This window comes from Vombatus ursinus, unplaced genomic scaffold (genome assembly GCF_900497805.2).
Source record: "Vombatus ursinus unplaced genomic scaffold, bare-nosed wombat genome assembly UNPS02010461.1, whole genome shotgun sequence".
Lineage (NCBI taxonomy): Eukaryota > Metazoa > Chordata > Mammalia > Diprotodontia > Vombatidae > Vombatus > Vombatus ursinus.
Window position 1 is genome coordinate 4,551,937 of NW_020950239.1, and position 27,776 is coordinate 4,579,712.

The 27,776-nt window shown below is 38.9% G+C and overlaps 1 long non-coding RNA gene across 1 annotated transcript; it reads left to right on the forward strand.

Moving 5' to 3' along the window:
• The first annotated feature begins 7,062 nt into the window (after positions 1 to 7,062).
• On the forward strand, positions 7,063 to 11,080 carry LOC114037665. Its single transcript, XR_003568481.1, has 3 exons — positions 7,063 to 7,127; positions 8,590 to 8,625; positions 10,907 to 11,080. It is a non-coding gene; the product is annotated as an uncharacterized LOC114037665 (long non-coding RNA).
• The last annotated feature ends 16,696 nt before the right edge of the window (positions 11,081 to 27,776 follow it).

A 27,776-nucleotide genomic window follows, 5' to 3' on the forward strand; every position in this document is an offset into this window, starting at 1 on the left:
GTGATCAACAATGTCAAAGGCTGCACAAAGCATAAGGAGAATGCAGATTGAGAAAAGGCCATTGGATTTGGCAACTAAGAGATCATAGGTGACTGGGATGATAAGTTCAGAAGCCAGATTGTAAGGGGTTAAGGAGCGAGAGGAGAGAATGTGGAGGCACCTAATGTAGATAGCCTTTTTGAGGAGTTTAGCCACAAAGGGCAGAAGAGTTATAGGATGCTATTTAGCAGAGATGAAAGTATAAAGTGGGGTTTTTTTGTTTTTTGAGAATGGAAGAGACATAGGCATGTTTATAGGCAGCAGGGAAGGAACCAGTAAACAGAAAGAAATTGAAGATAAGTGATTATCGTTGTTGTTTGCTCGTTTTTGAAGAGGACCAATGACATCAGGGGGTGATGTCTTGACTCACTCATGAACTGGATTTAAGTGAGGCAGAGTTGCACAAAGTCATCAGCCTCACTCTTTCCTCCAGAGTTATCAAAGTCCAGTGGCAGGACACAAGTCAGGATGGCTGGAGATGGCCCAGGATGCAGTGGATGACCTTGGTGTCTTTGATGCCTGACCAAGCTCTAAGGGCTCCATAGAACTTACATCAGCCACTTTCACGGCCACTGGAACAAATTGTTCTCATCTGCCCATTCTTCTAACACAATTCTTCACATACGTGGATAGACATAGCCCTGTCTCACCTGCATGTTTGAGGCCTATCGGTCACCCTCAACCTGGTTCTTCCCATCTATGGGGACAATTTATGAGGATGTGACAGGTGAGAGTTGGGTGACAGGTGGACGCCAAAGATGGATGAGCAGCCCTGAAAAGGGCTTAGCAAGCCCTCACAACAGAGGTGCTCATCCTCCCTGAACACCCTATACACTTTGAAGATAAGTGATAGAGTGGGATGACAGAGGGAGTAATCTATTGGAGGAGATGGGATGAAATGGGATTGTTTGTACAGGTAGAAGCATAGGCCTTGGTGAGGAGTAAAGCCACCTCTTCTCATTAGACAGGGGTGAAGGAGGAGATAGTGATGAGGAAGAGGGAGAAGATATCATCAAAATCTCATTTTTTCTGTAAAATATGAGGCAAGGTTGTCAGCTGAGAGTGAGGAGAGGGAGAGCTAAGGGAGGTTTGAGGAGGGATGAAAAAGTTTGGAAGAGCCTCTGTGGAGAAAGGGATAGTGAGATGATAAGAGAGGTACAGTAGGATTGCCTAGTGGTAGTGAGGGCCCAGTTGAGCTCATGTGACATAAATTTGTAATGGACCCAGTCAGAACAGCTGAGTGATTTTTTTTCCCCCCTAGGCTCAATAGCATAGGTGTAGAACTTTCAATTTCTCATGACTACAGAGTAATCCTGTGTTAATGAAATGGGAACTCCTTCAGAGTTGAAGGTTTTTGTTGGTTTTTTTTTTACTAGTTCTTTGAAAAAGTTGTTGTTTGTTATTAAAATTTAACTACTACATGTCTTTGAGTTTTAAATGTGGAGGAAAACCAGAGACAAGTGCCTAGGAATATAAAAGAAACCCTGAAAGACCAATTTGAGTTTAAATGTGGGGTTTTTCTCTGGTAGTGATCTTTGGATTTGGTAGAATAGGCTTGCATGTATTTCCTGATTTTTTTTTATATTCACGTTTTTATGTGGGGAAAACTATGATCCTTAATTTATCTCTAACATTATCTCTCGGAATTTAGTCACTTAGGCTTAGACTTCATGGGTTCTTTCAAAGCAATTTCCTTTTGTTTCTCTCTCGAAAAAATCTTCCTACAGTTCTGTATTTTTGCATTCTAAACCCATCATTTCTTCTTTCAGAGCCTCCGTTTCTTTGGAAAGATTCTCAATTGTGTTTTCTATCATCTTCTACTCTGCTATTTGTATTTTTAAATCCTGGCTTCCTTTAAGTATCAACTAAAGTTCTGCTATCTTCAAGATTCTTTTCCCAGTCCCCCCTGATGCTACTATCTTCCCTCCAAGCTTATATCCAATTCAGAACACATACACATCTAGAATATACATATGTATATATCTGCAGCCAGGTGGTGTAGTGAATAGAGTGTTGGACCTGGAGTCAGGAATACCTGAGTTCAAATCTGGCCTCAAGACACTTACTAGTTGTGTGACCCTAGACAAGTTACTCAACCCTGTTTGCCTCAATTTCCTCATGTGTAAAACAAGTTGGAGAAGGAAATGGCAAAACCATTCTGGTATCTTTGCCAAGAAAGGGGGTCACAAAGAGTTGGACACAACTTAAAAGACTGAGCAACAACAGATACACAGATATGTACACACACATATGCATATATATCACACACACACACACACATACAGTTTATGCAGAGTTGTTTATATGGTATCTCCTCTATTAGACTGTGAGCTCCTTGAGGCCAAGGATTGTTTTGACCTTTCTTCCTATTCCCAGCATTTGGCACACTGCCCTGCCCATCTCCCTTACCCCATCTCACAAGAACACAAGGTCTTTTTCCTTGCCAGAGGAAACCCTTATACAAGCACAAGAGATCTCATTCCATCCCATCTTCTCCAGCAAATTACCCCCTGTGTCATCCTTATTGTCTTACTAATCTTTGGTCTCTCCCTGTGTAATTGCTGTTTTCCTACTATGTAAAAACAGATGCCTGTCTCCCCCATCCTCAAAAAAAAAAGCCCAAAAAACAACCCTCACTTGATGTATCCAGCCTACTAGCTATCAATTCTATATCTCTTCTCTCTATTGAAGCTAAACTCCTTGAGAAGGTCAGGGTCATCTACAACAGGTGCCCCCACTTCTTTTCCTCTTGCTTTCTTTTTAACTCTCTGACTTCCAACCTCATCATTCTTCTTCATCCAGGTCACGCCCACTAACTATGGCTATGCCAGAGTGCTCTATCCCGGGCTCTCTTCTCCTTCTATACTATCTCATTTGATGATCTCATCAGCTCCAAAGGGCTGAATTGTCATCCCTATGGTGATGATTCTCAATTCTACCTATCTAGCCCTACCTCTCTGCTGACCTCCACTCTCACATCTCCAACTGCCCATTGGACATTTCAATCTGGATGTGTCTTAGACATCTTAAACTCAGCATGACCAAAACAGAACTCTTTATTTTCCCCCCAAACCCTCCCCTCTTCCTAATTTTTCCATACCTGTGGAGCACATGTTGTCTACTCCATTAGACTGTGAGCTCCTTGAGGGCAAGAATTGTTTTGCCTTTCTTTGTTTTCCCAGCATTTAGCACATTGCCTGGCACGTCTCTTCCTTCACCCCTGTCTCACAAGAAAAGGTGATCTTTCTCCTTGCCAAGTTACCCAGTTATCGAGGCTCAAATACTAGGTTTCACCCTTGACTCCTCACTGTCTCTCATGACCCCCCCATCCAATCTAGTGCCAAATTCTGTTGATATCGCCTTCATCCCATCTCTCACATATGCCCCCTTCTCTCCTCTGACACTGTCATCACCCTTACTTTTTGAAGCTTTGGCTGTGGGATTCTGCTGGTCAGGCTGGCTCTCTTCATGCTACCTTTCATTCCCCACTTCCTAACCACTGTTCTCTAGGCAGCCTTGTTTCCACAATGTACCTCTAGTTTGGGCTGGATGATCAAATCAACCTAGCCATTGCTTTTTTATAGGAAGTGTCCATCTTTATGTGAGACAAGTGAAGGAAAAGATAATGGGAGAAGTTATCTGAATGATGAGAGGTGAGCAAGGGAGAGAGGGAGCTCTCAGCAAATAGCCTCAATTTTTTCAGTAAGATGTGGAGAAGAGTTCTTAATAAATGCTTTTAAAAGACCTTTAATGGATGTTTATTGCTTGTTGGTGGCTATTGTAGAAGGATACACAAAAAGAAGCAAAATATTCTTTAATTTGCCTTTCCCACAAAATGAAGAGATTAGATTTAGATTTGGAGGTGGAAGGGACCTTGGGGTTCATCTAATCTAGCTCCCTCATTTTACAAATGAGAACCTTGAAATCCAGAGAAGAAAATGTCCTTGATCAAGGTCATAAGGTAATAAGAATAACAAGGCTGCAATTTGAACCTAGGTCTTCTGATTCCAAATGTCTTCCCAAAAGACCATAGTGCTTTGTTCTTCTTTAGCTGCAAATGTTTCCTCCAAAACAGGGGACATTTTGTGTACCTTTGTCACAAAAGGCAGACCAGTTAGTTAACAATAGATAATGTCTACATTGTAGTAATTTGGATACTATTTCTAGGACGTGACCTATAGTTATTCACGGTCATTGAATTAATGACCAGAAAAGTGAAAAGACAGCATGTACTTAGACATAAAACACCTATTTGTATGTCATTGGTTGTAATATTTTCAATGCCTTCCTTTCAAAGAAATTGCTCTCCTTAGCATGTTCTCATGGCACTAGCTCACAATAAAATAAATTCACTACAAATGAAAACTCCACACCATTTTTATCCCTTGCAGTTGATGGCAGGGACCCTAGACACATTTTCTTACTTCCGGCCTTTAATTTTTAAAGCATTCTTTTATTAGGCTCAACCCAATATAAATCCAACTCTTTTCAGCAGAAAGAAATTGAGTTTTCATGATGCAAAAATGCTGTACATTAGCATGAACAGTCTCTTTTATAGCCTTATCTAAAACTCTTTGGAGATAGAGGATTCCCGGGACTCCTCCACATCTCACAAGGGTGGGAGAAGAAGCCATATAAATGTTCAATTCCACTTCCTAGACTACAGGGGTGAATACTTGGGTCAAGGACAAGAGCCTACCATGAAGAATTAGATCATTTGACCATCAAGGTGGTAGTTGTTTTTTGTTTTGTTTTTTACAAACCTCAATAAAATCTCCAAAAGAGGGAGTGATGGTAAAATTATGCACCGGATGTAGACTAATGAAAATTGATACATAAAACAAGAAGACAAAAATGTACCAGGCAAAAGTCTTATGAAATAATGGCAGAAAACTTAAAGACTTAGAGCTCCCACACAGTGTCTCCATCCCCAAATCGTTCAATGTGTCAGGCACTGTCACTGCAAGCAATCTCATGGGCATGTGCTTCAGGCTTCAGTAAATGAAGCAACAGGCTAGTCAATTAACAAGCATTTTTTAAGTACCTATTATATGCCAAGCATTGGGACAAGAGCAGGGGATACAATTTTGTTTTTTGCACATTGTTGTTTTTTTCTTTTCTTTGTATCTTTTACTGGGTCTTTATCCAGGTCATAGCTGCTAATGATGGGTGTCCCATAAGGTTGTTTCCTAGGCATGCTTCTCTTTTCCCTCTATATTATATCACTTGGTGAACTTATCAGCTCCCATGGTTTCAATGATCATATCTGTGCTAAGGACTCAGCTCTAACCTCTCTGCTGACCTCCAGTCTCATCTCCAACTACCTAGTAGACATTTCAGACTGGATGTTCTATAGACCTCTGAAACTCAACATCTAAAAGTGAAATCATTATCTTTCCCTCAAACTTTCCCCATCTTCCTGAGTTCAAATCAGTTTTGGAGTCCAGAAAAGGCTTTGCAAAGTATATGGCATATAAGCTAAGTCTTGGAGAAAGTTAAGGTTTCCCCCAGGGGGTGGTAAGGAAGGAGGACATCTCAGACATGGAGGGCAGCCCAGCCAAAGAGGCAGAAGATGGAACATTAAATAGCAAGAGTAGCAAAGATGCCAATTGTAGAGTAGACAGAAGGCTACGCTAAAAGAAAATGGAGAAAGGGCAAATTAAATGGGAAAATATATCATTCAGAGGAAGAGACGTGGATCTGGAAAGTATGGAGTTAAATGGTTGAAAGCCACCATAATGAATAAACCTTCACTTCTGATGCACAGATAAAATAATTGTACAGGACATTTTTGTAATGCAAAAAGGGCAACCTATTACAAGCTCTTCTGACCAGACCACTCCTTTATTAGTTTCAGGAAATAGCCAGGATTTGCCCAGAAGCAACACCCCCAATATTACAAACATTTTACTTTCTCCCCAATGCAGGAGGGAGGAGTTGGAGAGGGAAATGAGAACTAGAATCATTTATAAGCTCAGAATTCCACTAATCTTTCTGGAAATCTCCAAGCAGGAGGAGCTGAAGGCAGCAAGACTGGGACAGAAGAAAGACTATATCCATTGTATGGCGCCTGCTATATCCACAAAGACAGGTTTTCATCAGGTTTCTAACAGGATGTTAAACTCAGAAATTAATTGAAATTATTAATTGAAAAATATAATTGAAATTAGAGGTAGTGGGTAGATTGCTGGGTTTGGAGTCAGGAAGACCTGGGAATCTCACCTCCAAAACTTACTAATTGTGCGACTGTAGGCAAGTCACTTGATTAGTCTGTGTTATTTGGACAGCTCCTTAGAATGTTTCTCTCATAGACGAGTTGCAATCAGCATTGGTAGATGGGATTCCCACGCTATGTAGATCCTTGAGTATGTGAGCATAAATATGAACCATTATCCATGCCTGTGAGACAACCTGGTATGCTGGATAGAGTTCTAGACCTGGAGTTAAGAAGACCTAGACATAAATCCCAACTTCCCTTTATCATCTGTGTAATTCTGGGCAAGTAACTTGTCTTCGCTGTGCCTCAGACTGCTCATTAGGACTTACAAATTACAGATTATATTAGACCACATTATTGCTTCCTTTAAACCCTGATGAAATCACAATTTAGTGCCTATAAATGAATACCTATCTCTTCTTTCTTCTCATTAACAGAAAATTTGATTATGTTTGGAAATTGATTTTATATATTATATACATATAAGTGGAAAAGATCCTCAATGTCAAATCTAAAGAACAATTCCACATAAATAACCAAAGTAGCAGTAACAAAAGTACGTAATGTATAATTTTGATTTGTTTAAACAAACCTTCATTTAAATTCAAAATTAGTGTTTTTGTTGCCTGCTTCACCCCACCCTCAAACCCTAAGAAGTATTTTAAATAATATGGGTCAATATCATAGTTAGAGACTTACCTTTTCATGTAAATTCCTTGATGGAAATTTAAGTAAAAAATAAGTTTGCTGTTTTGTTTCATTAATTCTTCCAACTTCAACAGAAGATTCTCTTGCTTCATTTCTAGAGTAAGAAAAGATGAAGGCCCTAATCCTGATTACGGTTGTCTTGACCATAACTGCTTGCTTCTCTGTAAGTACCTAGTATCATAAAGCTATCTTCTTATCGATGTCTACCATTTTGCTTTTCTTAAAACAACCTAGTTCATGAGGGAGTTCAATATAAAGTACTGTTCTCATCTTTTTTTTTTAAGGTTTTTTTTTTAGGCAATTGGGGTTAAGTGACTTGCCCAGGGTCACACAGCTAGTAAGTGTCAAGTGTTGTTTGGTCTGAGGTGGGATTTGAACTCAGGTCCTCCTGACTTCAGGGCCAGTGCTCTATCCACTGAGCCACCTAGCTGCCTCCTCATCTTTTCTTAAAAAGAATCCTGGATATGATTATTACCCACAGCACAACCAACCATGGAAATTAGTTACTTTGGGAATTCCGCCCCTGATACCAATGAACTGGCTGTATGATGATGTTAACTTATCTCTATGATGGTGACATTGAGAGGCTTGAAATTCCTTTAAATGTGTTTTCTACCCACTCTGCCTCTTCCTCATTTCATCACCAAGAATAATGTATAATCTTTCCTACTGGAAGACACCATGCTCTGAGTTCAGTATAGGGAGAAATATGCGATTGCATTGGCAGAGGGAACTCCCAAGTGAGAACAATCCCTCCATCCCCATGCCAGTTGGTACTGACTCTGGAAATAAGAAGACAAATGTATAGCGCACCACATATAAATGCTGTTCATCATCATCATCATCATCATTATGATTAGTTATAGCCTTAGCAAAGTTCCCAGAACACTATCGTGGAATGACTTGTTCGAAGTCACACAGCCAGTCAGTGCAAGAAACAAAACTTGAATCCAGGTCCAACCATGTCATCCATGCACCCCATGCCCACTCACTTCCAATGGTTCCCTACGCCCCCAGAAGCAAATACAAAATGCCCTATTTGGCATTCAAAGCCTTTCATAACCTACCCCCTCCTACCTTTCCAGTCTTCTTAAGCCTAATTCCCCAACACATCCTTTTTGATCCAGTGACACTGGCCTCCAGGCTGTTCCACAAACAAGATACTCCATCTCTCAGCTTCAGGCATTCTTTTTGGCTTTCTCCTATGCCTGGAATGCTGTCCATCCTCCATTCCAACTACTGAGCTCCCTGGCTTCCTTAAGTCCCAACCAAAATCCCATCTTTTACAAGGAGCCTTCCCTAACCCCTCTTAATTCTAGTTCTTTCCCCTCTGCTAAATATTTCCTTTCAATCTTGTATATAGCTTGCTCTGTATGTGTATTTGCATATTATCTTCCCATTAGATTGTAAGCTTCTTGAGGGCAAGGACTCTTTTTTGCCTCTTTTGGTATTCCCAGTTCCTAGCACACTTCCTGGTACATAGTAGGGGCTTAATCGATATTGATTGATTGGTTAATTCCAGCCTTAGAGGTCAGCTGTCTATCCACTATGCCATGTTGCACTGAGTCTAATTTGTTTGTTTTGTTTTTTTTTTACTATGCATTTATACATGTTCAACATTTTAGCCAGCTGAAGGACGTAAGAGGAGACACCATGGAAAAGTAAGTTTTATTTCATCTTTACCTTTCCTCCTTCCTTTCTTTCTTCTCGCCTCCTTTCTTTCCTTCCTACTTTCCTTCTTTTCTTCCCTCCTTTCTTCCTTTCTTCATTTCTTTTTTCCATCCTTCCTTCCTTCTTTCCTTCCTTTCTCAGGTAGGCTGTCCCTGAGAAGTACAAGAGAGTACAAGACGTACAAGTCTTCATCTATTCTCCAACTAGCAGGAAATGGGTTGAGATAAAAAGCAGCCTAGTGAATTTCTAATAGTAACAGGACAGATAGAAGCCAGATAAGAACAATTCAGCCAAATCCTTCCTATATTGGTGTGTGGCCTGCACGTGCACATAGACCCCACGTCCACAGAAGAGTTCTGTAAAAACTGGTTTTGGCCCCTTTATTTTTACATCAAGGCCATTTCCGTGTATAGCTCGTCCCACTTAGAACACAATCGGTCCTCTTTGGTAATAAAGAAAAAACAGAGAAGCAAAACAAACCAAGAGACTAGTGACCCCTTAAAGAAAGAGTAATAAATTCTGCCCTTGGAGCCCCCCAGATCTCTACCAAAAGCTGGGGAGGCCCCTTCAGCAGCAACAGAACTAAGCCCGTGAGGGATGAAGGTGACAGGACACCAGTGCAGTAGGTAGGTAGATAGATGGATAGATGAATAGATATGTGTGTATATGTATATGTGTGCATGTGTACATGTATGTGTGTGTGTACATGTGTATATGCACATGTATGTATATATATGTGGGGTGATATGTCTCTGCCATGTATGACACAAGCAGAAACAGGCTTGAGCCATAACCACCTCCCTGGACACTGCAAGTGTTTATACCCTTAATCCCTGTCTACCTGCCCTAAATAGCCAGAGGCATCAGGATGCTATGGTTTAGTTTTACCAAAGAGGAACAGAGTTGGACAAAAAGATCCGCCAGCTCCAGTCAAATACGAATGTGATCCTATGTCTGTTTAGATAGTTATGTGTGGTTTCATTAACTCTAAGATTCGCAAAGCGCTTTACAAATATTTTTTCATTTGATCCTCACAACAACCTCAGGAGGGAAGTGCTATTATTATCCCCATTATACAGATGAGGAAACTGAGGCAGGCAGCGGTGAAGTGACTTGCCCAGGGTCACAGAGTTAGTAAGTATCTGAAATCAAACTTGAACTCAGATCTCCCCAACTCCAGGCCCAATGCTCTGTGTGCTATGGCACCACCTAGCAGCCACTTGAAGGAATTTTCACAGAAGAACGTAGCAAAATAAAAGGATTTGTACTGTGAAGTTTGGATTCAGTCAAAGGGCCGCACTTGAGGACCTAGAGGCCCACATGTAACTTCGAGGCCGCAGGTTCCCCACCCCTGTGACTTATTTTCTCCTTTTGTTGTACTTTGCTTTTTCTCTGTGTGGTCTTAATGTGCTACATGTGATTTCACAAGATGGTAATTAGACTATAAACTCTTTGAGGCCAAGGACCATATCTTTCACTTCCTTTATGTCTCCCCACCAGGCAGAGGTCAGGGCTTTAAACAAGGGAGCTGTCCATTTTTGGGGGGGAGGGGGGCTAGGCAGTGGGGTTAAGTGGCTCGCCCAGAGACACACAGTTAGTGAGCATCATGTGTCTGAGGTCGGATTTGAACTCAGGTCCTCCTGACTCCAGGGCTAGTGCTCTATCCACTGCACCACCCAGCTGCTCCTCGATTTTTCTTTTTGCACCAGATTTGTGATTTTATCAGTATAGAGAGCTCTTGATGAGGTAAATAACGTCCTTTACTATCACAGAGACCTTTCTATCTATCACCCTTTCTTATCATCCTTTTCTTTCTATCACCCTTCTACACAACCTGGTTTTAGAGAGTGACCTGGGAGGCTAAGAGGTGGAGCTGTTCATTTAGGGTTTTAGTCCTGTAGCTGTTAGAGACAGGACTTGAACCGAGGTCTTTATGTAGCTCTGAGACTCTGTCCACTGTGCTGCTCTCTGTCTCTCTGTCTCTATTTCTCTCTGTCTCTCTCTGTCTCTGTCTCTTTGTGTGTCTCTGACTCTGTCCCTTTCTGTCTTTCTCCTCCTCCTCTTTTTTTCTCCTCCTCCCTCCCTTCCTTCCTCCATGTCTCTCTCTCTCTCTTTCTCTCTGTCTTTCTCCTCCTCCTCTTTTTTTTTCTCCTCCTCCTTCCCTTCCTTCTTCCATGTCTCTCTGTATCTCTCTCTGTCTCTGGAATTCAATAAATGCTATTTAATTAAATCCCTAACCATAAATCTCCAATGTATTCTTTCTGTACCAAGCACCATGATGACACACACAATCCAGGACGTGGCGATCCTTTCAGAGGGCCTAGAGGACCATGGGGTCCCAGAGGACCACACGGTCCTGGAGGACGTCCTGGTCCAACTCCTCCAGGTGGTTTTTTTGGGACACCAGGTTCACCTGATGCACATGAAAGAGATGGGCAAGGACTGTTCTTCCCACCAGAGAAATGTGTAAGCATTTGTCCTCATGGCCCTGCAAATGGAGCTCCTGGGAACCCTCCTGGATCCTCTATTGCCCCTCCACCTCCCGCTCCCATCTCCACCATCACAGCTGTCACCGGGCCTAAAACCACTCCGGCTGCCAATCCTGAAAGTACAGATATTACAGCAACAGCAATATACACAGTTACTTAGTTCTGAATTCACAGAAGGAAAACGTCAAGGCAGGAAATGGTAAGAGTCCTTAGAGAAATGTTTTTAAATTAACAAACTGCATTGACTTATCTATGGATTTTCCCATGGTTTCATTCAAATGGGAAAGAAAAAGTAAACCAGATTTTTAAAATATAATCTCTAGATTTCATTGCATAGAGATCATACATCATTGACTTATTTTTTTGTTGATGTCGTTGTGAGAATCGAGATGATACATTACTGAGCACCTGAATCATTTCTAAAGATTTACCTACAAAATAAAGGCCAATCAATAAATTTATAGTATTTTCAAGAACACTTTATTCCCACAATTAATCATTTATTTGTACAAGCACCTAGCCTGGATTATTGCCATTAGTAAGTGAAATTAACTTTGAAGTCTACTTTTATGCTTAAATTCCATAAAACTTGAATTGAATTTGAATTAGAGGTAACCAGATAGACATTAGACCTGGAGTCAGGAAGATCTGAGTTCAAATCCTAGCTCTGTGACCCTAGGCAAATCCCTTTAACTTCTATGTACCTCAGTTTTCTCGTGTATTAATTGAGGTAATAATAACACCTAGCTCCCAGAGTTGTTGTGAAGATGTTGTTCAGTTGTTTTTCAGTCGTGTCTGACTCTTCATGACCCAAATTTGGGGTTTTCTTGGCAAAGATACTGGAGTGGTTTAGCATTTCCTTCTCTAACTCATTTTGTAGATTGGGAAACTGAGGCAAACAAGGGTAAGTGACTTGCCCAGCATCACATAGCTAGTAGGTGTCTGAGGCTGGATTTGAACTCAGGAAGAGGAGTCTTCCTGACTCCAGGCCTGGCACCTGAGGATAAAATGAGATAATATGTATAAAGCACTTTGCATGCCTTAAAGCACTATGCAAATGCTAGTTATTGTTATTATTATTATTATTATTATTATTATTATTAATTTCTTAAAGGGTAGAATAGATTTCCCTTGTACTTTTAGGTATTAAGAGCTGAAGAGTCATGTAAACAGAAGGGCAGCTGGGTGGTGTAGTGGATAAAGTGTCCAGCCTAGAATCAGGAAAACTCATCTTCCTGAATTCAAATCCAGCCTCGGACACTGACTAGCTGTGTGACCCTGGGCAAGTCACTTTGCCTCAGCTTCCTCATCTGTAAAATGAGCTGGAGAAGGAAATGGCAAACCGCTACAGTATCTTTGCCAAGAAAACTCCAAAGGGGGTCACAGAGAGTCAGATAAGACTGAACAGCAGCAACAAAGGTGAGCACGATGGCAGCTCCCAGACTTGCTTACTATTCTTCCTGCTGTGGGTCTCAGCTCAAAGATGATTTTTAATTAATCACACACAGGAAACAGGACACTCCTGAATACATTGCTAAGTGGTTGATTGTGAAGGATCTAAAATGAATGGGAAATATTTTTTCTGACAGTTACAAAAACAGTTATTGTGAAACTAACGAAGTGTAAAGGGAAAGTTGCATGTGTTTAACGTATTCTTGTTCTTTATTTCAGATCATGCTGATTATGAATACCGTGTGCATATCAGCTGACTATTAAAAATAAATCAACGCTCTCTGACTCGATGGGAAATAAGAAATTTTAGGAACATGGGCTTTTCTTTAATCACCTAGGAATAAATGAATAACTTTTCTCCAATAAAGCTTTTTTCAACCATTTGCTTCATTATCCAATTATATGTAATGTTTGTCTCCATCTTTTCTCCCAAATATCACAACACTGAGAACCAATTCATAAATTCGTTTATTCAGCAAATACTTTTTAAGGGGCCCCTGTGTGCAGAGAATGGTGCTAAATGGAGAATGGTGGAGGATGTAAACAGTTGAGATCCGATATGGTTCCTTGCCTCACAGCACTTATATTGAGAAATTATTAGCAAACTCAGCCTGTTTGAAGCATCCAGGACAGACATTCCTTAACTACCCCCAAACATTGAGTCTTTAGAGAAAAGATAGAGAAATGATGGTCAGGTAAATTTTAATGGGAATTCTTTTTTTTTCTTTTTTTTTTTTTTGTATCGCTTGGGTCAGATGACCCACTGAGGTTCCTTCCCATTCTCAAACTGTGTGATCCTGTCATCTGTGGTTGTGAATGGACGAAGCATACACCCATTCCACAGAATGCACATTTATGGGGGGATGGGGAATAGTGTGATTAAGCTTCTCTTGAGTAATCCTTCATTGTACATGAGAAAATAACCTTTATACTGCATACATGAATATCACATGCTAAGACAGTGTCTGTAGTGAGGGCAGGTAGTAATGCATTCACTGAAGAATGTCTATGGAATGTTTTCTGAAATCCTAATTGTTCACACCTTTTTCCATCTCAAATATTTATTCATAAACTTAATGTCTACATGCCATATTTCCCCAGTGCTTCCAAAACCCTTCACTATGTAAGTTTCTTGAGGGCAGATACTGTTATTTGCTTTATCCTTGTATCGCCATACTTATCACAGTATCGGGCGTATAGTAGGTGCTTAATAAAGGTTTGCTGGTTCGAATTGGATTGCAGGATCTAGACATCAGCATAGGTCAAATCCCATCGTCAAGTGACCCTGCTGAAGTTTTGTCTTTCAATATCTTTATTATCAATACCCAGGATTTTTTTTCCCATTTGAAGGGGCCTCTCGAACCAATGCCCTAGAAATGCAGAAGGCTTCTTGCATATATCCCCATTGCCAGCAAAAGTCCTGAAACACAGGGAGTGCCCAAAGTCACACACTGGCTCAGTCACAGAGCTGGACTAGGACCCAGGTCTCTTTATTCTCAGTGAACAAATTCAAGAAATACTTGTCTCTCCACTCTCCATGGCATGAATGGGAATGAAATGTTCTTTGAAAAACTGAAAGAAGGGCTTCAAAGTAGAAACAAAGAAGAAAATACATCTGAAAGAGAAAAGGGTAATGAAGATCTGTGTTGAGAGGTTGAAAACTATGGCTCAGAGATGAAGAGGAAGAAAAACCAGTGAATACTTGGAGGTCAATAGACACGAGGCTCTTCTCATAATGGAGGGAGTTGGACACTGGGGGGAAATACCTATTTTTCCTCTAAGGAATAAGGAGGAGGAGGACTCCAAGAGATCATCAGGACAGAGAACGACTAGTTTATACACACACACACACACACACACACACACACACACAAGTATATGATATATACACATATATGTCTATGTATGTGTATGTATACACATATAGGTATATAATATATGCGTATGTGTATATATTTATATGTGTATATGTATATATGCATATATATAATATGTCAATATCTTTTTCTCACCTGTACACAGCATCTTCACCAAAATTGACCACACATTAGGGCATAAAAACCTCACAAGCAGAGAAAAGCAGAAATATTAAATGCACATTTTTCAGACTGTAATACAATAAAATTGCATTCAATTAAAGGCTTTGGAAACACAAATTAAAAATAAATCTAATACTAAAGAATGAATGGATCAAAGAACAAATCATAGAAATACTCAATAATTTCATTAAAGATAAAGAAAACAATAAGACAACATACCAAAATTTATGAGATGTAGCCAAAGCAGTACTGAGGAAAACTTATTTTTCTAAATGCTTATATCAATAGAAGAGAGAAAGAGCAGATCAATAAAATGAATACGCAACTTAAAAAAAAACTAGAAAAAGAACAAATTAAAAATCCCCAATTAAACACCAAAATAGAAATCCTGCAAATCAAAGGAGAAATTAATAAGACTGAAAGTTAAAAAAAAAAAACCATTGAACTAATATATAAAAAAAAGCTCGTTTTGTGGAAAAAAAAAAACAACAACAACTACAAAACAGATAAACCGTTGGTTAACTTGGCTTAAAAAAAAAGAAAGAAGAAAGCCAAATTATCAGTATCAAACATGAAAAGTGAATGCACCACCAATGAGAATGAAATTGAAGTAATTATTAGGAACTATTTTGCCCAACTTTATACCAATAAAATTGACACTTAAATAAAATGGATGCATTTTTACAAAAACATAAACTCTCCAGATTACTAGAAGAGGAAATAGAAGGTTTAAATAACCCTATCTTAGAAAAAAGAAACTGAGCAAGCCATGGAAGAGCTCTCTAAGAAAAAAATCCTCAAGAGCAGGTGGATTAACAAGTGAATTCTACCAAACATTTAAAGAACAATTAATTCCAATGCTATATAAACTATTAAAAAAAATAGGTAAAGAAGGAGCTCTACCAAAAATTTTTATGACACAAATATGGTGCTGATACCTAAACCAAGAAGAGCAAAAACAGAAAGAAAACTATAGACCAATTTCCCTAATAATATTGATGGAAAAAATATTTAATAAAATGCTGGTGGAAAGGTTCGCTTTAGCAATAAGAGAAGAAAAAGAAATTGAAGGTATTAGAATAGGCAAAGAAGAAACAAAGCTATCACTCTTTATAGATGACATGACGATATACTTAGAGAATCCTAGAGAATCAAGTAAAAAACTACTTGAAATAATAAACAACTTTAGCAAAGTAGCAGGCTATAAAATAAACCCACAAAAATCATTGACATTTCTATATATTACCAACAAAGTCCAACAGCAAGAGACAGAAAGAGAAATTCCATTTAAACTTACTGTAGACATTATAAAATATTTAGGAGTCTACCTCCCGAAATAAACCCAGGAACTCTATGAATACAATTACAAAACACTTTTCATACAAATAAAGTCAGATCTAAATAATTGGAAAAACATCAGTTGCTCATGGGTAGGCCAAGCTAATATAATAAAAATGACAATTCTACCTAAGCTAATTTACTTGTTCAGTGCCATACCAATCAAACTACCAAAAAATTATTTTATAGAGTTAGAAAAAATAATAACAAGATTCATTGGGAAGAACAAAAGGTCCAGAACATCAAGGAAACTAATGAAAAGAAACGCAGGGGAAGGGAGTCTAGCGATTCCAGATCTTAAATTGTATTATAAAGCAGCTATCATCAAAACTGCTTGGTACTGGTTAAGAAATAGAGTGGTGGATCAGTGGAATAGGTTAAGTATGGAAGACACAGTAGTCAATGACTATAGTAATTTATTATTTGATAAATCCAAAAACCCCAGCTTCTGGGATAAGAACCCACTCTGAAAAAAAAAAACTGCTGGGAAAACTGGAACAGAGTATGGTAGAAACTAGGCATTGATCAAAATCTCACATCATATACCAAAATAAAATAAAAATGGATACATGATTTAGATATAAAAGCTGATACTGTAAGCAAACTGGGAGAGCAAGGAATAGTTTACCTATCAGGTTTATGGAGAACAGAAGAATTCATGACCAAAAACAAATAGAGAACATTATGCAAAGCAATATGGATAACTTTGATTACATTAAATTGAAAAGTTTTTGCACAAACAAGCCAATGCAACTAAGATTAGAAGGAAGGTAGAAAATTGGGAAAGAATTTTTACAATCAGTCTCTCTGATAAGGGCCTCATTTCTAAAATATATAGAGAATTAAGTCAAATTTATAAAAGTACAAGCTATTCCCCAACTGATAAATGGTCAACGGATATGAACAGGCAGTTCTCAGATGAAGAAATTAAAGCCATCTATAGTCATATGAAAAAATGCTCTGAATCACTGTTGATTAGAGAAATGCAAATCAAAATAACTCTGAAGTACCACATCACACCTTTCAGATTGGCCAAGATGACAAAACAAGAAAATGATAAATGTTGGAGATGTGGGAAAATTGGAACACTAATGCGTGAAATGATCCAACCATTTTGGGGAGCAATTTGGAACTATGCCCAAAGGGCTATAAAAATGTGCATACCCTTTGACCCAGCAATAGCACTTCTAGGGCTATATCCCAAAGAGATCAGACAAATGGGAAAAGGACCCACATGTACAAAAATATTTATAGCAGCTCTTTTTGTGATGGCAAAGAATTGGAAATTGAGGGGATGCCCATCAATTGGGGAATGGCTGAACAAGTTGTGGTATATGAATGTAATAGAATACTATTGTGCTATAAGAAATGATGAACAGACTTACTTCAGAAAAACCTGGAAAGACTCATATGGTCTGATGCTGAGTGAAATGAGCAGAACCAAGAGAACGTTGTACACAATAACAGCCACGTTGTGTGATGACTAATATTGATAAACTTAACCCTTCCCAGCAATGCCAGGATCTAAGACATCTCCAAAGGCCTCATGATGGAAAATGCTATCCACATCCAAAGAAAGAACTATGGAGTTTGAATGCAGATGGAAGCATACTATTTGCTATTTTTTTCCTTTTTCTTCTATTGAGTATTGTTTTCTCTTTCTGGTGGTTCCTCCTATTGGTTCTAATTCTTACATACAACATCACTAATGTGAAAATATGTTTACTAGGAATGTATATGTATAGCCTATATCAGGTTGTGCTCTGTCTTTTGGAGGGTGGTGGGGAGGAAGGGGGAGAAAAATTTTAAACTCAAAAGCATATGGAAGTGATTGTTGATAAATAAAAATAATTTAAAAAATAAATAAAATGCTAGCAAGGAGATTATAGCACTATACCACAAAGATCACACACTATGACCAGGTGGATGGAGGGAGAGAATTTGAAACTGAAATAAAAATTAAAAATATTTTAAGAGAAAAAAATAAATCATCAGTAACTTTGGAGAGAGAACTTTTAGTTGAGTGATGAGGTCAAAAGGCAGATTGCAAAGGGTTGAGGAGTGAAAGGAAAGATAGTGGATACAGTTAGAACAGAGTGCTTAGTCTAGAAGTTTGAGAAACAGAAGAAAATAGGCTCGGGTGGATCAGGATGATAGCTTGAGGGTCTAGTGAATTATATGCAGGGTCTATAGAAGGCTTTCAAAGAATGGAGTAGACTTCGGTGTGTTTAATGGCAATAGGGAAGGAACTGGTAAATAGAGAAAAGTTGGATATTTGGGAGATGGGATGATTGAGGTTGCCAACTGCTAGAGAAGACAGGGGCACATAGTGGGGACCAAGGACACATGTAGGGGACTGGCCTTGGCAAAAAGAATGACCACCTCAAAGACTCAGGGAAAGGAGAAGAGAGTGTGAGACAATGCTAAGAGACTTTACAATGAAGAAATTGGGTTTCTCCATCAAGAGGCCAGAACCTCAGCTGAGAAAGAGGGAGGAGAGGATAGTGTGAGAAGGTTAAAGAGAGAAAAGAGTATTTGGAGAAGCTTTTGTGAAATAAGGAATAAGGAATCAATTAAGGAAGAATAGAAGGATTGCCTTGCTGCAGTGAGGATCCAATTAAAATTGAGCAATAGGAATTTATAATATGCCCAGTTACCATAGTTGTATGACTTCCCTCAGCTTTATCAGCAGAAGGAAGTGGATGATGGGACTAATCCAGGGCAGAAGTTTGTCAAGGGATCATTTGGAATAGGACAGTGGACAAGGGATTGAAGAGTTGAGGACAAAGTGGAGTTGAATTGGCTCATTATAGGGTCAAGATTAGAGCAAGAAGGAAGTGAAGCCTTTCCTGATCCACCTTAAGCCTTGGGCATTCCCTGTTGATCACCTCTAATTCATCCTGTACATGGCTTGGTTGTGTATTTGTTTGCATGTTGTCTCCCCCCCGAGATTGTAAGCCCCTTGAGGTCAGAGATGGTCTTTAAATTTCTCTGTGTCTCCAGTGCTTAGCTCAATGCCTGGTGTTATTATTTGTTCCTCATTTTCAAAGAGGGCCAATGACATCCCAGGTGATGTCGTGACTTGCACGTGAATTGGATTTAAGTGAGGGAGAGTTGCACAAAGTTGTCACCTCACTCTCTCTTCCAAAGTTATCACAGTCCAATGGTAAAACAAAAGTCAAGATGAGACAATGGCCTGGGATGCAGTGGATGACCTTGGTGTCTTCAATGTCTGACCAAGCGCTGAGAGCTTCACAGCATGTGCTTCAGCCGCCTTCTCAGCCATTGGAACAAATCGTTCTCATCTGCCCACTCTGCCAGGGAAGCTCTTCACATTCTGGGGTAGACATCCCCCGACCTCACCTACAGGTATGAGGCCTGTCCATTACCCTCAACCTGGTTTTTCCTGTCTGCTGGGGTGGTTTCCTGGGCTGTGGCCACTGCCCATGCTACAGCATCTTGGAGTCACAAGTGAGAGTTGGGTGGCGGGTGGACACCAAAGGTGGATGAGCAGCCCTGAAAAGGACTCAGCAAGCCCTTTTACCAGAGATGCTCTTCCCTTAACATCCCATAAATCCCACCTGCTACATAGTAGGTGCTTAATAAATGTTTATTGACTGACAACTATTGATCAAAGTAGCAGCAATGGCCTGAGAAAATATTGAAGGTGGTGGAGAGGGATTGGAGATCTCAAAAGAAGCCAAGAATGGGTTCCAGAGGGGTAATAATAAGGGTTATAGTAATATAGATGAATGGATTTAATAGATATTCTTTATGGAAGAAGACATTCTTTAATAGGAGTTTGCATTATGGAAGTGGAACACTTGTGGGTTATCATAAGATATAGTGTGTAACCATCCTTATTTATGGGCGAGGTGAAATAAAAGACCAGGTCATGGGATTTAAGGACACTGAAGACTTGAGAAGTTAGGAAATTTAAAGTAGCACCAACATAAATGCTGATGTCCCCTAATATAAAGACAAGAATTGTAGAGAAGGTGCTAAACCAGGTGCTAAAAACCTTGAAAAAAGAGGAGAATGACCTGGGGGCCAGGATACAACAGCCACCACAATCTGGATTGGGTGGGAGATTTTAATACTTTGAACTTCAGAGGAAGAGAGGTTGATGATAAAGGTAAACTGAGATTTTGGAAGTGACAGTGGAGAGCTAGACATATTCCAACTCTCTCTCCAGGACCACTGTCTTTGGGTATGACTGAAGGTATTTGAGTAATATAGTGGATTGGAGCACCAGGGATGCAGTATCATAAGGGGGAAGACAGATTTCAATGACAATTAGTAAAAGATGCATGAGATAAAGAAGTGTAGGATGAAGGGAAGTTCATCCATGATTAAACAGGGATTTCAAAGGGAACAGTGGAAGGGGTCAGCTGATTAGAGTGGAAGATGTGTGGTATGTGGGTGATGAGGCTGGGGATGATAGTTTTCTGCTTTGTGGCTAGTAACTGATTACCACAGGGATCAGAAAAGAGGAAAGAGGTGGCAAATTGTTAGCCATAGGGGCAGTGTCTCCAAAGGGTATCATTAATGGACAAAGGTTCATCCACTCCCACCCCTCCTACTCAGAGGGGATCCATTGTTGTAGTCACTGTAATTGCTGTGGCCAGTGGGTGGCAGAGAGCACTGCTCCCGGGTCCACTCTGGATTAGCGCTGTTGTTCCTTGGTGGCTAGGGGAGGTGAGGGTCAAGACAAGAGGAGAGTGATGCTGAGGAGCAGAGGACACTGGGCTGGGCCAAGGTTCTTGAGATCTCATATCTATTTTCAATTTTAAGTATCTGAAAAAAATTAGTCACTGTGATTTCAATACCTAAAAACTTATCCGATTCTCCAAATTCGTGAAATAGGCTGCAGGAAGAGTAAGAAATATTTTCTTTAAAAAAAAAGATACTAGAAGATACATACTATATACTATAAATAATACTTGTAGAGTATTAGATTGAGTATTGGGGGGAAAGCATATTTTTCCTCATAAAGTATTTACATGGTAAGTACTACCAAAACAAACTTTCCTCGCTAAAAATCCTTTAACCCTCAAAGATTACATATGCCAATATTTTCTCCACAAAGAGGTCTTCTGGTTAACTCCTGGCAAAGTACTTCAAAGAGCTGTCAAACTCAAAGATGTCAGCATTTTTCTTTTCTGAAAAGACAATTGTCTTTTTGTAAAATTTGCTGACCTTTTGGGTGAAGCCAAGAGGCTGTCAGCAATATCTTATCTAGCAGATATTTAAAAACACATATACTTAATCTGTCCCTTCAAGGTAAAGGTGACATTTTAAATTTTTTTATTGCTGTCTCCTGTTTTTATAACACCTCCTTTTCCTGTCCCTTCCCCTTCCTCACTTAGACAACCATCCCTATAACCAAGAACTTAAAGGGGGGGGGGGATATTAGGGGATGCCGTTTAGAAAAATTAACAACTATATCAATCAGGTCTAACAACATGCAAGTGTATTTTCCACATTCCTAGTCACCTACTTTGGTAAAAATTAGGAAGGAGCCACCTATTTCTATCTCTTTCTCGGGGCTAAGCTTGGTTACTATAATTACATTGCTTTCAGTTTAGATTTTGCTATTACTTTTCCCCATTTACATTGTTGTAATCATTGTATATATTGTTGTATAAATACATTGTGCATATATCCCAGACGCTGCTTATATTTCACTTTGTATCACCTCACATAAATCCTCCCAGGCCTTCCTGTGTTTTTCATATTCATCACTTCTTATGGCTCCATAATATTCTATCACATTCAGGTACCACAATCTGCTTTAAGCCATTCCCTAAGTTGATGGGAATCCGTCTTGTTTCCAGCTCTTTGCTACTACAAAAAGTGCTGATATAATTTTGGTGAATATGTAATTGACCACCTTTCCATAACTGACTCCCTATGTGTAGATGTCTAGCAATGAAATCTCTAGATAAAAAGATGTAGGCATTTTCGTCACTGACTTCGCATAATTCAAAATTTCTTCCCGAAATGGTTGGACTAATTTTCAACTCTACCAAGAGCATGAGTGTGACTCTCTTTCCACAAGCCCTCCAACAATGATTCTTTTCATCATTTATCATCTTTGCAATTTATTAGGTGTCAAGGAAAACTTCCAAGTAGCTTTGACTTACATTTCTTTTTTCACTAGTAATTTGAAGTATTCATTTATAAGGCTGCTGATAGTTTGCTGGGACCCTTTGGAGAAATTGCTTTTGGTCTTGAGAGAGGTAAGAAATGATTACATTTCCATATACGGAAATTGAGAGAAAAGGTAGCTATAGGTCAGAAGTTCTGGAACCAGCTAAAAATGAATGAAACTGGTTGTTTGGTTAAAAAGGCTGGAAGTAGGACAAAGGTTAAGATTTACTTAGAGTGCGCTGGGTAATGGGCTCCTGAATACTAGCTTCTCCACCTCCAAGCGGGGTTAAGACACCATTTTTTTTAACATGTGTCGTATGATGTAGGGAGGGGGAACATACCAAGGGAAACACGTCGTAGGCATTTTGGGAAGTCTGTATGCTACTTCTACCAATGAAAGTCAGCTAGGAAGGACTTGCCGCCTGTCATGGGGATATAATGTTTGCTCTCGCTCCTGTAGTGTGTGTGTGTGTGTGTGTGTGTGTGTGTGTGTGTGTGTGTGTGTGCATATGTGTGTGTATGTGTGTATGTGTGTGTGTGCGTGTATGTGCGTATGTATGTGTGTGTGTGTGTGTGCGCGTGTGTGTGTGTGCGTGTCCTTCGGGGGTACCCATTCACCCGCTTCTTGCAAGAACCGTAAATAAATTTTTCCTTCGCTCACTTATGTTTCCTAAAGGAGAACAGAATGACAGTTTGCAACTAGGGAAGCAGTGGGCTGCGACACTCCCCCGTACCTCCCTAACTCTAGCAGGGAGTGTCTGAACCCCGTTTCCAACAGTCTTCTATATTTGTGTTTAGTTACCATGGATATCAGAAAAAGATGATGCTTTGCCATTGAGTGAGAAAGTTATTGCTTTTAAAAAAGAAACTCATGCTATGGTAAAAGCATTCTGAAAAAATGGCTTTTGAGAAATGTTTCTACTCTTCTGTGATTTTGTAGTTGAAAAAGATGTGTCACCTACAAAAGTTCTTGTATATGCATGCTTGAAAAAAACTTGAAATTATAATTTTACCTGTAGTATTTCAAATAAAAAACCTCAGTGGATTTTGAACCTATTTGCTAAAAATGAAAAAAAAAATGAAAAACCATCAGATCATTTTGCATGAATAACATTGGAATCTGGTACAATGCAGTTTTACTGGCAACATTTCAGGATAATGATACATATAATTAGTGGATGAGATTAAAAATGAGTATTATGACTTAGTAAGCTCAACCAGTCATACTCTTCTTCCATTTGGATCTGTCTTTGTGATGTATCTTTATCAGCTATGACCCTCATTAAAACCAAGTATTAAAATAAACTGAAGTTGGAATATAGAGAGGCAGATTTCCAGTTAAGATGGCCACATGATAGAACACATAGGGCCCTGCTCTCTCACTTGAACTTCATCTATGATGTAAAAAGAGAATCAGACTGAAAAGGACCGCTCCCAAATCCAGAAAGGTACTTAAGCAAGGTACTTCATTCAGTCCAGCACTACACAGAAACTGAGTCAGACATTGCAGACACTGAAAAAAAAAGAGTCCTATCAGAGAAGATAGCAAAGGCTTAGGGAAACAGATTAGATAATCACCAATCCCCTAACTATAGAAGCCCCAGAGAGGACAGAGAACACCCAATGCCTTGATAGGGGAAATACGGAGGGGAGGGAGATGAAAATGGCAGTGCCCTGTCCAGGGAAGTCCTAAAGGGAAAATGAAAGACAGTGGAACATTCTCACAGGAGAAGTCACAAAGAGCACAGATGACTACTCAGCACCCTCACTGAGAAGGCACCAGAAGTGGCATAAGAAATAATACCCCAACCAGGGAAGTTGATGAACTTTCCCAAAGTGAACAAAACCAAGAAAACAACGTTTATGGTAATAACAAAATTGTAAAGACAGCAACATTGAAAGACTATGCACTTTGATCAATGGAACAATCAACCATGACCACAGAGGATGAGGGATGAAGCATATTACTCACCTCTTAACTGTTACGAATTTGTTGTTGGGAAAAAAAAAGCTGTCCCCTACAAAAACATATATCCTTGAGATGCTTAAACATGTTTTAGGAACTTGAAATAAATATTTTAGCTTGTTTAAAAAGATGAAGCCAATTACAGAATGAGACATATACTTTTGGATGTGGCAAATGTACAGATTTGTTTTCCTTGGTTGCTTATTTGGTACAGTTTTTTTTTTAATTGGAGAGGGCAATTTGATGAGGAGAGGAGATCTAGAGGTAGGGCTGCCAAAAGAACAGAAGAAAAGATACAAAAGAGGGTCACAGAATAATTTTTTAAGTGCATGAGAGGAATACAGGAGGAAGTTCAGAGGGATACACAGAGAAGCAAGACATTTGAAAGTTACATTGAATTAATTTTTCTTTTTTTAAAAGTAAGTTAGAATCATAGACATGTATACAATTTATAGGTAAATGTACATATGCTGGGGTTCTTTGTTCAAAAATGTCTCACTAATAAGAGTGTATGATCAAGAATGCACACTCTGAGGAAGAAGCCAGGCCCATCCACTGCATATACGCAGAAGCAGGCTTCCTGAGACCCCATGTAAGTGGGCAGCAGGAAGAGCCCACTGAACACATTTTTAAGACTAGGTCTGTACTGCCCCATTTCCAGTTACACAATCATTTGAAAAAAAAAAAAACAAACCAACTCTGAGGTATCACCTCCACCAAACTGATTATAAAAATTATATATGAAGATTATAAAGGATGGGAGTTGTCAATGTTGGAAGAGTTGTGAGATGAACGCTAATACACAGTTGGTGGAGCTAGGAATTGGTCAATCCATTCTGGCAAAGTTTAGAATTATGCAAGAAAATTCACTAAAATTTTCTTAGCTTTTAACCCTAACCCTAACCTGGTCTGCAATTAAAGATCACAGAAAGATTCCATAAGAAAAATCCTATAAATACCAAATAATTCATAGTAGCAATCTTTACAGTAGGGGGGGGAAACATAAAAAGAGTGGAATAGCTGAACAAATTGTGCCGTATAAATGGAATGGAATAGTATTGCAGTATAAAAAATGAAGAATACGAGATATTCAAAACATGGTTATGCTTGTATAAATTGTTACAGGGCAAAGCACACAGAGCCCAGAATGCAATGTGTCCAGTGATTGTTGTTGTTTATTTGTTCAATCGTGTCTCACTCTTCATGATACCCCGTGCACCCATAGCACACGAATGCTGTAGATGGGGTTTTCCTGACAAAGAGCTGGAGCGGTCTGCCATTTCCTTCTCCAGTGTATTAAGGCAAGCAGAGGTTAAGTGACATGCCCGGGGTCACACAGCTAGTAAGTGTCTGAGGCCACAGGATTTAACTTAGGTCTCCCTAACTCCTGGTCCAGAGCTCTATCCACTGAATCATCTAGCTGCCTCTTTGTGCTCTGCACAATGATTATACTCATGTAAATGCAAACAACATTTAAAGTAAATCCCACTTAAATTAGTGCAACGATCTATCATGTAATGACTGTAGGCAAGGAAACATCCCTCCTGCTCATTAGAGTTCTATATACTCAGTACTAGGGATGTGGAGAGTGGCATATACTTTCCATCATTATGTCTATGGTTTTCTTTAAATGTTTTTCTTTGTTATAAGAAAGGATTATTTTAAGATTAGGGCTTTTTTAAAAAAAGGAGAAATGACTAATGTGAAAACAAAATGATCAATAAATATTTTTAAAAAGAGAAAAGGAAAACTTTGGGAAAACTTCTAGAACTATGCAGAGTGAAGACAGCAGTACCAGGAAAACTATACACACAAACACACACACACATATGTTTTAATATATGTATATATGTGTGTGTGTTTGTGTGTTGTCCTTCAGAATTCTGATCCATGCAATGGCCAATCATAAGTTCAAAAGAAGCATACTTTTCACCTCTTGATAGATGGTAATAGATTAGAGGTACAGAACGAGACATCTGTTTCCTGACACAACCAATATCTGAATGTATATTACTTGACTATACTTATTTGTTGTAAGAGTGGGACTTCTATTTCAGAAGCAGAGTTATGGGCTCAGAGCAGAGAAACTGAGAAGGTAAAAAGAAGCAAATAAATAAAAGAGCATCAATGAAACAGTTTAAAAATACATAGAAAAGAGCAGAAGGAAATTAGTTCAAAAGGGGACATGGGCAAGCAGGGCAGTTTTGTTACTAATGTATTAAATTTAATATGTATTTAAAACATGCATGTAATAGAAATTTACTGTTTCATTATGTTTTTCTGTTCCTTGTATATCAAAATGTTCATGTCTATTGATGTTTTTCAGCTTCATAATAAAAATATATTTCAAAAGAGTCAATATGGGGTTATTAAAATTTAATTATGAAACATTAACCTAATTTCTCGTCTTGATAGTTACTAAATTATTAGATCAAAGAATATCATAAATATAATTTTCCTGGATTTCAGCAAATCATTTGATAAAATATTTCATAATGTCTCTGTTGACACAATGGAGGGATGTAGATTGGAGGATATCATAGTTAGGTGAGCTCAGAACTGATTGCCTGCATGCAAAAAGGACAGATTAATGTGTGTGCCAACCTGCAGAGAAGTCACTAGTACAATTTCTTTTTTTTATTTAAATATATTTCTTACTTTTAATTTTCTTTTCAGCTCCAAATTCTCTTGCTCTATCCACTCCCTGTCCCGTGCATTGAGAAGGCAAGAAAAACAATTCCCATTTTACATATGAAAGAATGCAAAACATATGTACACATTAGCCCTATTGTTAAAAAAAAAAGCAAGAAAAATGTAAAAATTAGGAGAAAAAATATACTTCAAACTGCACTCAGAGTTCTCACTCTGGAGATGGATAGCATTTTTCATCATTAGTCCCTTGGAATTTTCATGGATCATTGTACTAACCACAATTGCTAAGTTCTTCGCACTTGATTATCATTACAATATTGCTATTACTATATTGAAAGGGTGGGGTACCTGCAGCTTCAAGGTCATATGTGTCCCTCTAGGTCCTCAAGTATGGCCCTTTGACTGAATCCAAACATCACAGAACAAATTCCCTTAATAAAAGGGTTTGTGCTATGACGTTTGGATTCAGTCAAAAGGCCACACTTGAGGACCTAGCGGCCCACATGTAACTTTGAGGCCACAGGTTCCCCACCCTGGTATAGACTGTTCTTCTGGTTCTGCTGACTTCACTTTGTATCAGTTCATGTAAGTCTTCCAAGGTTTTTCTGAAACCATCCTCTTCATCATTTCTTATAGCATAATAATGTTCCTTCATAAATCACAACTTATTTGGCCATTCCACAATTGAGGGGCATCACCTCAGTTTCCAATTCTTTGCTACCACAAAAAAAAGAGCTGCTATAAATATTTTTACACAAATGGATCCTTTCCCTTTTTCTTGAATCTCCTTGGGGTATAGACCTAGTAGTGGTATTGTTGGGTCAAAGGGTATGCACAGTTTTAGAGTATATAGTTTTAAATTGTTCTCTAGAATGGTTGAACAAGTTCACAGGTCTACCAACAGTGCTTTAGTGTACCTATTTTCCCACATCTTCTATAGAATTTGTCACTTTCCTTTTCTGTAATTTTAGCCAATTTGATAAATTTAAGGTGATTCCTTAGATTTGTTTTAATTTGTATTTCTCTACTTATTAGTAATTTAGAGCATTGAC